Source organism: Hordeum vulgare, chromosome 1H (assembly GCF_904849725.1).
Source record: "Hordeum vulgare subsp. vulgare chromosome 1H, MorexV3_pseudomolecules_assembly, whole genome shotgun sequence".
NCBI classification, from domain to species: Eukaryota; Viridiplantae; Streptophyta; class Magnoliopsida; order Poales; family Poaceae; genus Hordeum; species Hordeum vulgare.
This window is the reverse complement of record NC_058518.1, coordinates 123,347,406-123,362,323: the sequence shown is the minus strand read 5'-3', so window position 1 is coordinate 123,362,323 and position 14,918 is coordinate 123,347,406.

The window sequence follows — 14,918 nt, the reverse complement described above, 5'->3', positions numbered from 1 at the left end:
AGGAAAGGCAAACGAAAAAGGAAAATTTGTGAAGTGGGGGAGAGGAAAACGAGAGGCAACTGGCAAACAAAGTAAATGCAAGCGATGATTCTGCAACACTTACTTGGATGAGGTCTTGACTTGATCCTCGCCGGCAACGGCGCCAGAAATCCTTCTGCTACTTCTCAAACAACAGCGCCAGAAATTGACACGTTGATGGAGATTGGGCTTGCGTTGGTTTTTCTCCCTTGAAGAGGAAAGGGTGATGCAGCACACGAGCAATAAGTATTTCCCTCAGTTTTGAGAAACAAGGTATTGATCCAGAAGGAGGGTCTCGTCAAGTCCAGAGTACCTGCGCAAACACAAACAAGCTTGCACCCAACGCTTCAAAGGGGTTGTCAATCCCTTTAAGATTGTTTGCAAAGTGAGATCCGAAGGCGGAAAGTGCAACGAAGTAAAAAGTGTAAGGCTGAAAATATGGTGTGGAGTAGACCCTGGGGGGCCATAGTGTTCACTAGAGGCTTCTCTCAAAATAGCAAGTAATACGGTGGGTGCACAAATTAATGTCGAGCAATTGATAGAACCGCACAAAGTCATGAAGATATCTAAGGCAATGATCATACATATAGGCATCACGTGCGAGACAAGTAGACCGATACTTTCTGCATCTACTACTATTAGTCCACACATCGACCGCTATCCAGCATGCATCTAGTGTATTGAGTTCATGACGAACAGAGTAACGCCTTAAGCAAGATGACATGATGTAGAGGGATAATCTTAAACCAATGATGAAAACCCTATCTTTTTACCCTTGATGGCAACAACACGATACGTTCCTCGCTACCCCTTCTGTCACTGGGTGAGGTCACCGCACGTATGAACCCAAAACCAAGCACTCCTCCCATTGCAAGAATCATAGATCAAGCTGGCCAAACAAAACCCACAACTCGAAGAGAATTACAAATATATGAAATCATGCATAAGAGAGATCAAAAGAAACTCAAATAAGATTCATAGATAATCTGATCATAAATCCACAATTCATGGGATCTCGACAAACACACCGCAAAAGAAGATTACTTCAGATAGATCTCCATGAAGGTCATGGAGAACTTTGTATTGAAGATCCAAGAGAGAGAAGAAGCCATCTAGCTACTAGCTATGGACCCGTAGGTGTATGGTGAACTACTCACGCATCATCGTAGAGGTCATGGTGTTGATGAAGAAGCCCTCCATATCTGAATCCCCCCTCCGGCAGGGCACCAGAACGTGCCCCAGATGGGATCTTGCGGAGACAGAAGCTTGCGGCGGCGGAAAAGTTATTTTCGATGATCTCCTTACTTTTTCTGGGTTTTTAGGGAATATATAGGCGAAAGACCTAGGGCAGGGGAGCCACGGGGAGCTCACAACCCGTCTAGGCCCGCCCCCCTAGGCCGGGCCTCGTGGGCTTGTTACCTCCTCCGAGGTCCCTGCCTTGGTTCTCAAGTCTCCTACATGTCTTCTGTTATGGGAAAAATCATGTTGGGGAACGTCGCATGGGAAACAAAAAATTTCCTACGCACACGCAATACCTATCATGGTGATGTCCATCTACGAGAGGGGATTTCCGATCTACATACCCTTGTAGATCGCACAGCAGGAAGCATTAAGAAATGCGGTTGATGTAGTGGAACGTCCTCACATCCCTCGATCCGCCCCGCGAACTGTCCCACGAACCGTCCCGCGATCCGTCCCACGATCCGCTCCGATCTAGTGCCGAACGGACGACACCTCCGCGTTCAACACACGTACAACGCGACGATGATCTCGGCCTTCTTGATCCAGCAAGAGAGACGGACAGGTAGATGAGTTCTCTGGCAGCGTGATGGCGCTCCGGAGGTTGGTGGAGATCTATCCCAGCAGGGCTCCGCCTGAACTCCGCATAAATACAATCTAGAGGAAAAACCGTGGAGGTATGTGGTCGGGCTGCCGTGGCAAAGTTGTCTCAAATCAGCCTTAATACCTCAGTATATATAGGAGGTAGGGGGAGGGACCTGCCTTGAGGCTCAAGAGAGCCCCAAGGGGTCGGCCGAACCAAGGGGAGGACGAATCCTCCTCCAATCCGAGTCCAACTAGGATTGGAAGGTGGAGTCCTTACTTTCCTTCCCACTTCCCCTTTTTTATTTTTCATTTGATTTCTTTATCTCCTGCGCATAGGGCCTCTTGGGCTGTCCCACCAGCCCACTAAGGGCTGGTGCGGCACCCCTAAGGACTATGGGCTTCCCCTGGGTAGGCTGCCCCCCTCTCGTGAACATCCGGAACCCATTCGTCACTCCCGGTACATTCCCGGTAATGTCCGAAAACTTTCCGGTAATCAAATGAGGTCATCCTATATATCGATCTTCGTTTTCGGACCATTCCGGAAACCCTCGTGACATCCCTGATCTTATTCGGGACTCCGAACAACATTCGGTAACCAACCATATTACTCAAATACGCATAAAACATTGCCGAACCTTAAGTGTGCACACCCTGCGGGTTCGAGAACTATGTAGACATGAAACGAGGGACTCCTCGGTCAATATCCAATAGCGGGACCTGGATTCCCATATTGGATCCTACATATTTTGCGAAGATCTTATCGATCGAACCTCACTACCAAGGATTCATATAATCCCGTATGTCATTCCCTTTGTCCTTCGGCATGTTACTTGCCCGAGATTCGATCGTCAGTATCCGCGTACCTATTACAATCTCGTTTACCAGCAAGTCTCTTTACTCGTTCCGTAATAGAAGATCCCGTGACTTACACTAAGTCACATTGCTTGCAAGGCTTGTGTGTGATGTTGTATTACCGAGTGGGCCCCGAGATACCTCTCTGTCACACGGAGTGACAAATCCCAGTCTTGATCCATACTAACTCAACGGACACCTTCGGAGATACCTGTAGAGCATCTTTATAGTCACCCAGTTACGTTGTGACGTTTGATACACACAAGGCATTCCTCGGTGCCAATGAGTTATATGATCTCATGGTCATAGGAATAAATACTTGTCACGCAGAACACAGTAGCAACAAAATGACACGATCAACATGCTACATTCATTAGTTTGGGTCTAGTCCATCACATGATTCACTCAATGATGTGATCCAGTTATCAAGCAACAACACCTTGTACATAGTCAGAAGACCTTGGCTATCCTTGATCAACTGGCTAGCCAACTAGAGGCTTGCTAGGGACAGTGTTTTGTCTATGTATCCACACATGTATCTAAGACTTCATTCAATACAATTATAGCATGGATAATAAATGATTATCTTGATACAGGAATTATAATAATAACTTATTTATTATTGCGTGTGGAAGAGGTTTAGTCAGCGGGTCTGCCACATTCAGATCCGTGTGCACTTTGCAGATATTCACGTCCTCGTCCTCGACGTAGTCGCGGATGAGTTTGAAGCATCGTTTGATGTGTCTGGTCTTCTTGTGAAACCGTGGTTCCTTTGCTAAGGCAATGGCACCCGTGTTGTCACAAAACATGGTTATTGGATTCAGTGCACTCGACACCACTCTAAGATCCGTCATGAACTGCTTCATCCAGACACCCTCCTTAGATGCCTCCGAGGCAACCATGTACTCCGCTTCACATGTAAAATCATCTACGACGCTTTGCTTGGAACTGCACCAGCTTACCGCACCCCCATTAAGAATAAATACGTATCCGGTCTGCGACTTCGAGTCGTGCGGATCTGTGTCAAAGCTTGCATCAACGTAACCTTTTATGGCGAACTCTTTGTCACCTCCTTAGTCCTTTTCAGGTACTTGAGGATATTCTTGACCGCCGTTGAGTCATCCACTCCTGGATTACTCTGGAACTTGCCTGCCATACTTATGGCCAGGCTAACGTTCGGTCTAGTGCACAACATTGCATACATGATAGAACCTACGACTGAAGCATAGGGGACGCAACTCATTGTCTTTTTATCTTCATCAGTTGCTGGCCACTGGGTCTTACTCAATCTAGTACCTTGTAAAACTAGAAAGAACACCTTCTTGGACTGTTCCATTTTGAACCTCTTCAAAACTTTATCAAGGCACGTGCTTTGCGAAAGTCCTATCAGGCGTTTTAATCTATCCCTATAGATCTTTATGCCTAGAATGTAAGCAGCTTCTCCTAGGTCCTTCATAGAGAAACTTTTACTCAAGTAATCATTTATGCTCTCCAAAAGCTCCACGCCGTTTCCAATCAGTAATATGTCATCCACATATAGTATTAGGAACGCCACAGAGCTCCCACTCACTTTCTTGTAAATAAAAGGATTCTCCAACCACCTGTATAAAACCAAATGCTTTGATCACCTCATCAAAGCATTTATTCCAACTCCGAGATGCTTGCACCAGTCCATAAATGGATCGCTTGAGCTTGCACGCTTTGTTAGCATTTTTAGGATCAACAAAACCTTCGGGTTGCATCATATGCAACTCTTCCTTAAGGAACCCGTTAAGGAACGCCGTTTTGACATCCATCTGCTAGATTTCATAATCAAAAAATGCAGCTATTCCTAACATGATTCGGACGGACTTAAGCATCGCTACGGGTGAGAATGTCTCATCGTAGTCAATTCCTTGAACTTGTGAAAAACCCTTTGTCACATTACTGTTAGTGTCCGTCTTCTTCTTAAAGATCCATTTGTTCTGAATAGCCTTGCGGCCTTCAGGTAGTACTTTGAAAGTCCACACTTTGTTTTCATACATAGATCCTATCTCGGACTTCATGGCCTCCAACCATTTGTTGGAATCCAGGCCCGCCATTTCTTCTTCATAATTCACAGGCTCATTGTTTTCCAACAACATAATTGATAAGACGGGATTACCGTACCACTCTGGAGCAGTACGCGGGCTCGTCGACCTGCAAGGTCCGATAGAAACTTGATCCGGAGTTTCATGATCATCATCATTAACTTCCTCCTCAACCGGCGTTGCAACGACAGGGGTTTCCCCTTGCCCTGCGCCACCATCCAGAGGGATGAGAGGTTCAACAACCTCATCAAGTTCTATCTTCCTCCCACTCAATTCTCTCGAGAGAAACTCCTTCTCAAGAAAAGCTCCGTTCTTAGCAACAAACACTTTGCCCTCGGATTTGAGATAGAAGGTATACCCAGTTGTCTCTTTTGGGTAACCTATGAAGACGCACTTTTCCGCTTTGCGTTCCAGCTTTTCAGGCTGAAGTTTTTTGACATAAGCATCACATCCCCAAACTTGAAGAAACGACAACTTTGGTCTTTTGCCATACCACAGCTGATATGGTGTCATCTCAACGGATTTCGATGGTGCACTATTTAAAGTGAATGCAGTTGTTTCTAATGCATAACCCCAAAAGATAACGACAAATCGGTAAGAGACATCATAGATCGCACCATCTCTAATAAAGTACGATTACGACGTTCGGACACACCATTACGCTGTGGTGTTCCAGGCGGTGTCAACTGTGAAACAATTCCACATTGTCTTAAGTGAGCACCAAACTCGAAACTCAGATATTCACCCCCACAATCAGACCGTAGGAACTTGATCTTCTTGTTACGATGATTTTCAACTTCACTCTGAAATTGTTTGAACTTTTCAAATGTTTCAGACTTGTGCTTCATCAAGTAGACATAACCATATCTACTCAAATCTTTAGTGAAGGTGAGAAAATAACGATATCCTCCGCGTGCCTCCACACTCAGCGGACCACACACATCGGTATGTATGATTTCCCACAAGTCACTTGCACGCTGCATTGTTCCGGAGAATGGAGTTTTAGTCATCTTCCCATGAGGCATGGTTCGCACATGTCAAGTGAATCAAAGTCAAGTGACTCCAAAAGTCCATCGGTATGGATTTTCTTCATGCACTTTACACCAATATGACCTAAGCGGCAGTGCCATAAAAACATGGCGCTATCATTGTTAACTCTAACTCTTTTGGTCTCAATGTTATGTATATGTGTATTATCACTATCAAGATTCAATATCAACAATCCTCTCACATTGGGTGCATGACTATAAAAGATATTACTCATAGAAATAGAACAACCAGTATTCTCTGACTTAAACGAGTAACCGTCTCCCAATAAACAAGATCCAGATATAATGTTCATACTTAACGCAGGCACTAAATAACATTTATTTAAGTTCATAACTAATCCTAATGGTAACTGAAGTGAAACTGTGTCGATGGCGATTGCATCAACCTTGGAACCATTTCCCACGTGCATCGTCACTTCATCCTTCGCCAGCCTTCGCTTATTCCACAGTTCCTGTTTCGAGTTGCAAATATGAGCAACAGAACCGATATCGAATACCCAAGCACTACTACGAGAGCTGGTTAAGTACACATCAATAACATGTATATCGAATATACCTGATTTTGTTTGGCCGCCTTCTTATCAGCCAGATACTTGGGGCAGTTGCGCTTGCAGTGACCCATACCATTGCAATAATAGCAGTCTGTTTCAGGCTTAGGTCCAGCTTCGGGTTTCTTCGTCGGATTGGCAACGGGCTTGCCGCTCTTCTTTGAATTACCCTTCTTTCTTTTGCCGTTTCTCTTGAAACTAGTGATCTTATTCACCATCAACACTTGATGCTCTTTACGGAGTTCTGACTCTGCGACTTTCAGCATCGCGAATAACTCGCCGGGTGACTTGTTCATCCCTTGCATGTTATAGTTCAACACAAAGCACTTATAGCTTGGTGGCAGTGATTGAAGAATTCTGTCAGTGATAGCCTCTTACGGGAGTTCAATCCCCAGTTCAGCTAGACGGTTTGAGTACCCAGACATTTTGAGCACATGTTCACTGACAAACGAGTTCTCCTCCATTTTGCAAGCATATAATTTATCGGAGGTCTCATACCTCTCGATCTGGGTGTTCTTCTGAAAGATAAACTTCAACTCCTAGAACATCTCATATGCTCCATGATGCTCAAAGCGACGTTGAAGTCCCGGCTCTAAGCCATACAAGACTGCACATTGAACTACTGAGTAGTCCTCCTTGCGTGCTAACCACGCGTTCTTAGCATCTTGGTCAGCCGGGCGGATGGTTCATCTCCTAGCGCGGCATTAAGGACATAATCCTTCTTCCCAGCTTGCAGGAGCAATTTAAGATTACGAGCCCAGTCTACAAAGTTACTTCCATCATCTTTCAACTTAGCTTTCTCTAGGAACATATTAAAATTCAGGGTGACTGTCGCATGAGCCATTGATCTACAACACAAATATTTTCAAAGTGGACTTCGACAATGTTCAAGATAATTAGAGTTTAACTAATCAAATTACTTGCAAAACTCCCACTCAAAAAGTACATCTCTCTAATCATTTGAGTGGTTCGTGATCCAATTCCACTAGCTCAAGTCCGATCATCACGTGAGTTGAGGATAGTTTCAGTGGTAAGCATCCCTATGCTAATCATATCAACTATATGATTCATGATCGACCTTTCGGTCTCATGTGTTCCGAGGCCATGTCTGCACATGCTAGGCTCGTCAAGCTAAACCCGAGTGTTCCGCGTGTGCAACTGTTTTGCACCCGTTGTATGTGAACGTTGAGTCTATCACACCCGATCATCACGTGGTGTCTCGAAACGATGAACTGTAGCAACGGTGCACAGTCGGGGAGAACACAATTTCGTCTTGAAATTTTAGTGGGAGATCACCTCGTAATGCTACCGTCGTTCTAGGCAAAATAAGTTGCATAAAAGGATTAACATCACATGCAATTCATAAGTGACATGATATGGCCATCATCATGTGCTTCTTGATCACCATCACCAAAGCACCGGCATGATCTTCTTGTCATCGGCGCCACACCATGATCTCCATCAACGTGTCGCCATCGGGGTTGTCGTGCTACTCATGCTATTACTACTAAAGCCACGTCGTAGCAATATAGTAAACGCATCTGCAAGCACAAACATTAGTTTAAAGACAACCCTATGTCTCCTGCCGGTTGTCGTACCATCAACGTGCAAGTCGATATTAACTATTACAACATGATCATCTCATACATCCAATATATCACATCACATCGTCGGCCATATCACATCACAAGCATACCCTGCAAAAACAAGTTAGATGTCCTCTAATTGTTGTTGCATGTTTTACGTGGTTGCCATGGGTATCTAGTAGGATCGCATCTTACTTACACAAACACCACAACCGGGATGTATGAATTGTTATTTAACCTCTCTCCAAGGACCTCCCCGGTAAAATCCGATTCAACTAAAGTTGGAGAAACCGACACTCGTCAGTCATCTTTGAGCAACGGGGTTGCTCGTAGCGATGAAACCACTGTCTCGTAAACGTACGAGTAATGTCGGTCCGAGCCTTTTCGATCCAATAATACCTTGGAATCAAGAAAAGACTAAGGAGGGCAGCAAATCGCACATCACCGCCCACAAAAACTTTTGTGTTCTACTCGATATGACACCTACGCACGAACCTAGCTCATGATGCCACTGTTGGGGAACGTCGCATGGTAAACAAAAATTTTCCTACGCACACGCAATACCTATCATGCTGATGTCCATCTACGAGAGGGGATTTCCGATCTATGTAACCTTGTAGATTGCAAAGTAGGAAGAGTTAAGATACGCGGTTGATGTAGTGGAACGTCCTCGCGTCCCTCGATCCGCCCCGCGAACCGTCCCGCGATCCGTCGCACGATCCGCTCTGATCTAGTGCCGAGCGGACGGCATCTCCGCGTACAGCACACGTACAGCACGACGATGATCTCAACCTTCTTGATCCAGCAAGAGAGACGGAGAGGTAGATGAGTTCTCCGGCAGCGTGACGATGCTTCGGTGGTTGGTGGTGATCTATCACAGTAGGGCTCCGCCCGAGCTCTGTAAAAATACGATCTAGAGGAAAAACCGTGGAGGTATGTGGTCGGGCTAACATGGCAAAGTTGTCTCAAATCAGCCCTAATACCTCAGTATATATAGGAGGGAGGGGGAGGGACCTGCCTTGAGGCTCAAGAGAGCCCCAAGGGGTCGGCCGAACCAAGGGGAGGAGGAATCCTCCTCCAATCCTAGTCCAACTAGGATTAGAAGGCGGGGTCCTTCCTTTCCTTCCCACTTCCCCGTTTTTCATTTGATATTTTTATCTCCTGCGCATAGGGACGCTGGGGCTGTCCCACCAGCCCACTAAGGGCTAGTGCGGCACCCCTAAGGCCTATGGGCTTCCCCTAGGTGGGCTGCCCCCCCCCCCCCCCCGGTGAACATCTGGAACCCATTCGTCACTCCCCGTACATTCCTGGTAATGTCCGAAAACTTTCCGGTAATAAAATGAGGTCATCCTATATATCAATCTTCATTTCCGGGCCATTCAGGAAACCCTCGTGACGTCCGTGATCTCATACGGGACTCCGAACAACATTCGGTAACCAACCATATAACTTAAATACGCATAAAACATTGCAGAACCTTAAGTGTGCAGACCATGCGGGTTCGAGAACTATGTAGACATGACCCGAGGGACTCCTTGGTCAATATCCAATAGCGGGACTTGGATGACCATATTGGATCCTACACATTCTACGAAGATCTTATCGACTGAACGTTAGTGCCAAGGATTCATATAATCCCGTATGTCACTCCCTTTGTCCTTCGGTATGTTACTTGCCCGAGATTCGATCGTCAGTATCCGCATACCTATTTCAATCTCGTTTACCGCCAAGTCTCTTTACTCGTTCCGTAATACAAGATACCGTGACTTACACTAAGTCACATTGCTTGTTGTCACACCCTGTTTTTCACCACAAGTATTTTATGTTTCAAAAATCAGAGCTTGTTAAAACTTTTTCAAATAATGTTGTGAGTGCAATGTAAACCCTTGTATGAGTGAATACTTGCTTGTTTGATGACTCAAACCCATGAAAAACTTATTATTTTGCTCTCTTCAAAAATCCTTTTTCCTTTATATCAAGATCACCTTCATCATGTTGGGATACACTACTAGCTCATGAAGCCAAGTGGCACTTCCAACCAAAGTTGGTGATCTGATCCACATATTATTTTCATTCATTAAAAACATTAATTGGTGATTTAAAATACCATTTCCTATTTTATATTTATGTCTGTTTCTAAGGCCAGGAATGATATTCCCACAAGGAAAAATACTTTCCTGCCTTAGAAAATTGTGAGTAAATTCATGGAAGCTGAGAAGGACATATATTTTCCGTATGTAAGATTTTCAACCCTATTTTATATTAATATTATTTGAGTAAAACCCTAAAAACCATTTCTGTGTGTTTTAGCTTTTTGAGATGTTTCCAAAGGAAATTATCTCAGTAAATTCCCATAAAATTACAGGAGCCCTCCCAAGCCATATTAGGTGCTCACATAAAATCTCACCTTGATCCAAGGTGGGGAAGTGCACCCAATGAACCCAAAACCCTCTCTGTCCAGAGAATAGTTGGAACAATTCTACATTGCAAAGTTTCTCCAATGGAGCTGAAACTTTGCAGAGGTGTTTCACACCCCAAATGAGGACTCCACATCAAAGATGGGATTTGTGAGACTCTGATTGGCCACACTTCCTTTGTAAAGGACAGTATTGGTCATTTTGAGGCATTTTCAAGTTTACAAAGCCAAACTTGTTCAATGGAGCTCAAATTTGGTGAAACCCCATGTTTTTACCCCAAGACCAAACCTGTTAAGTTTCAGTTCCAGTGATGGAGTGGAAACACCCCAAGTTACTGTCGAACACCTACAGACAGGAAGGTAAAAACCCTCCTAGCCACTGTTTTACCCAATGGCAAGGCCCCAAACTTGGTGAGTTAGAGCCCCAGAACACCCTGAGCACCGACTCAACCAGCCCCTCCCCAACTCCAAGCACTAGTGACAAGAACTTCAATTTGAGCCCCAGGCCAGTACTGGCAACACTAGTGTTCCTTGCCTCCTTTGACCAGCTCGGGCTCCCACTAACACACAACGGCTAGGCACACTCCCAGTAACACTCAGGACATGGACGACACGTCCCAAGTGCCCCAGAGCGCGCCAGCATGCCGTGGCATGCCAAAACTGCGCTCTGGGCGTGCTGCAGAGAGCCTCCAGCAAGGGGACGATGCCCCGGCCAGTCCCAACCTCCCCAGTAATGTCCAAACGCTCCCCCGACAACCATTCGGTGCAAAGCTACCACCAGGGACCCTCTCCGCTCGCGCTAGAGCTCAGGCGACGCGGCCGAGCAAGCACGGTCGCTGCGGCTCGACCCCACTCGCTTTCCCTCTGTGACCGATGCACCAGGAGGTCCTAAACCACGTCCCGAACACATGGTTTCGTGGCCAGCACCACACTGTGCTCGCACGCGCGCCACGGTGAGTCATTGGCGCGCCCGAGTCGGCTCACCTCCGCTGGCCTATAAATAGGTCCCCCCCGGCACCCCAGCACCCTCCAAGCAGCTTCAGCACAACCAGTAGACTCCCCCTAGCCGCCCAATCGAGCTCGCAGAGCCCCGGTGCTTGAGATCGACAGAGGCCCCTCTGCCTCGAAGCTCCGGTAAATCTCCGGCTACACGCCGGCTCCTGCGCTGCCCGACCTCCCACTGCATTCCCCTTGACGCCAGGACCATTTCCCCCAACTTCCCCGAGTGAATCCGTGCCCCTAGCCACTAGCTCGACGCCGACCCGAAACCCTTCCGCCACGATCACCTCGTCACCGGCGACCCAGACCACCTCCGGTGACGTCCCGACCACGAGCAGGTAGGAGGAGGAACGAGGGACCCATTCCCGCTCCTAGATTGGCCTGAGGACAACGGTAGCGTCGCCGGCGTCTTTCTCCACCTCTCTGGCTGGAGGTAGGAGAAGGACCCGACAGCTGGAGCCCACCTATCAGTGTCGTGGGGCAGCCAGCGCGTGTAGCCGCTGACGCTGACCCCAGGGCCCCGCAGGTCAGGTTTGAACCTGGCCCGCGCGCGCCTGGTGGCCAGGCCTGCTGGCTCGGCTGGCTGGATCTTCCCCCCTGGCCTTTTTCTCTTTATTTTTAACCTGCAACTTAAATGATTTTTATAAAAATATTTAGCCAGTAGAAAAATATGATATTAAAAGCATCTGTGGTAATTTTCTAAAAATGTGTGGTAATTAATTCTGTAGTGTTTGACATTTATCAAAAACAGAAACTATTTTGGTATAATAAAATGATACTAAAAGCATTTGTTTGCTTCTGTTTTCTTTCAAATAAATATGCTTAGCTAATAAAAATCATAGGAAACATTTTCCAAAATAATAAACTGAATTTATTCAAACTTCGCAACATTTTTAAAAGCACCTTGTGATCTGTTTTGGTGTGAGCTATTATTTATTTATTCCTTTTTCGACGGTAGTGTTACCGAGTGACGGAGGATCCGGAGCGGAAGACCTCGAAGACCCCAGATACCTAGCTGACCAAGGCAAGCAGCCCTTTGACCATGACTGAAGCATATGAAAGGATGCATGCTAGAATAGCAAATACTTTTCGTTGCATGAGATCACAGTGCCGGTTCATCATTGTGGTGATGGTACCGAAGGCTTCTTCGAAGAACTTGCATGATAGTGATGTTATACATATGACTCCTCGGAGCACAATCATGATGAGCTTGACCCTACCATCTATGAGGATCATGCTACTGTCATGTTGACTAGTAGAGTAAGATCATTGCTTTGAGCTTGACCCTACCCCTTGAGGGTCATGTTAATCCCATGTTGACAAGTAACATAGAGCATATTATCATGAGCATGATGATGAGTTAAATAAAGAGTTTATGAAAACCCCGTCGGGTGCCACTAATGCCCGAGGGTGATGATGAGTTGGTGATCAGTTTTGGTGAAGTGATGCACCGGGTATTTTGCGTGTGTGGTTTCAGAAATGGGATTAGATTTATGATGTGTCGACCGTCCCAACCTTACCAGTACGACCACGTTACCCCTTTATGGGACAGGGCTTTGTTGATTACTCTGGTCGGTACTAGCAAAGAGCCACATTACTAGTGGCGGGAGTGATCGGTGTCACTCTCGTGATGGGGTCGTGCCAGGTAGGACGACTATGCCATTATTATGAGTTCCAGGCACACCGTTGGTCCCTGCATGGTTGATACAGTCCAGAGTCGGTGCACGTAAGACGTACAACATGTGGGCTGGGTACCAATCGAGTGGACTTCTTTGTCTAGTATCATCAGGGGAAAAATGATGATCGGGTACTTACTTCGGGTATACGTGATATACCGCGAGTCTTGGATGACACGAAAGTTTCCCGTTTCTCGTGGGTCCAGCGTACTACCTCTGCAGAGTGTAAACTATTCGAATAGCCGTGTCCATGGTCAAGGACAGTTGGGTGGTGCTGCTTAAACTACGTCCAGCGTTTCCGCACAAACCAAGTGTGTGTGTGTGGTGTTAAAAAGGTGTTGTTATAATCATGATAATATATGACCAAGTTCGGTGACTTGGCATATAGGGTAAACCCGGATGGTTTAGCCCTCATGAATACATTGAGGTTATGACAAGTCCGATGACTTTGCATATAGGGTGAACCCGGTGTGTTCAACCCTTGTCAGATATGTCGATATCTGTAAACTGTTCTTTAAGACTAGTTCTTTAACTTGTTGCATATACCTGATCATTCCACCAAATTGCGTTCCACTAAAGATGCATGTTACTGTTATTTTTCACTATAAATGTTCATATCATGGGCTGTTTGCGAGTACATTCAAAGTACTCATTGGCTTGCCACTGGTTATATTATTGACCAGACATGGAAGGACCGGAGTTTGGTGATGAGTACGCCATCGGATACGAACCTGCGATCTAGGACGCTTCCAAGTCAGAATGCCTATCGGTGTAGGCTTGATGGCATGGGCACCGCTTAGCCCTTACGAGTTTCCCCTACTCGATGAATCTGTTTAATTTGGCTTTAGGCCTCGCTCTTGAACCCGACCTTCTGGTCGTTTGATGTAATAATTTTGGTACTTGGATGTAAGACTCTATTATTCAGTATCTGTATTCAGTGAACATTGATCCTTGGGGTCACTGGGCATGGCAAACTCGACTTGCTAGTCGGGGTCCCCACAGAACTAGTATCAGAGCCATCTTGACTATAGGAAGCCTTAGATAGCATGGACGTTAGCCGAGAACGTTAGAACGCCAGCCTTGCACAAAACTTTTGCACATACAACCTTCTGACTTCTCTCCTATGCCTTGTAGATGGCTGCCGTACCTGAGACGCTTCTGGAGACCGGCTTTCCACTACTCCTGGTGGATTGTCTCGAGAAGTGCCACATACGTCGCATGCCCATCTTCCTCTACCACGAGCACTGGGTCAACGCCGACACTAAGGAATATCACGTGGACGTGATAGTGAAGGCTAATGACTCCCCGTCTAGTTGGTTCTTTGAAGGACCACAGATGGGAGAGCTGATATTGGCAGTGGAGACGGCCGCACGAGAGGCGCTTGTGCGTCTCCGCAGCATCCTCCCTGAGATGGTTAATGAGCCTGTCACTCGTCACCTACCTTTCATTAAGAAAGGAGAGGATGGGAGTTGGACACTCACCCCAGCCATGGAGGATGGGATGCCATTAAGGTTTCAGACCTACTTCAGCCTATCGTCGGACACCCTGACGCACTTCCTGGTTAAGGAATCAGCCAAGCTTCGCCAAGAGCTGCACATAGTCAAGGGCCTGCTCCACACTCAGAAGATGCAAAACTGCAAAGTAAAGAAGGCAGGCGCACCTGAAGGGAGGACAGCTGTTGCCACTAGGGGTGGTGTGTTACCCATCCAGGCAGTCCCTCTTCGGAGTCGCCGTCTGACAGCGGAAGAGTACACTGAGATCTTCGCCGCCTCGCCTAAGAGACGTCGTGATGTGCGGATTCTTTCTTCCACTCCTGTAAAGGAAGAAGATGTTGATGAAGACGAGGACAAAGAAGACGATCCTGTTGAATCCGCCTTTGAG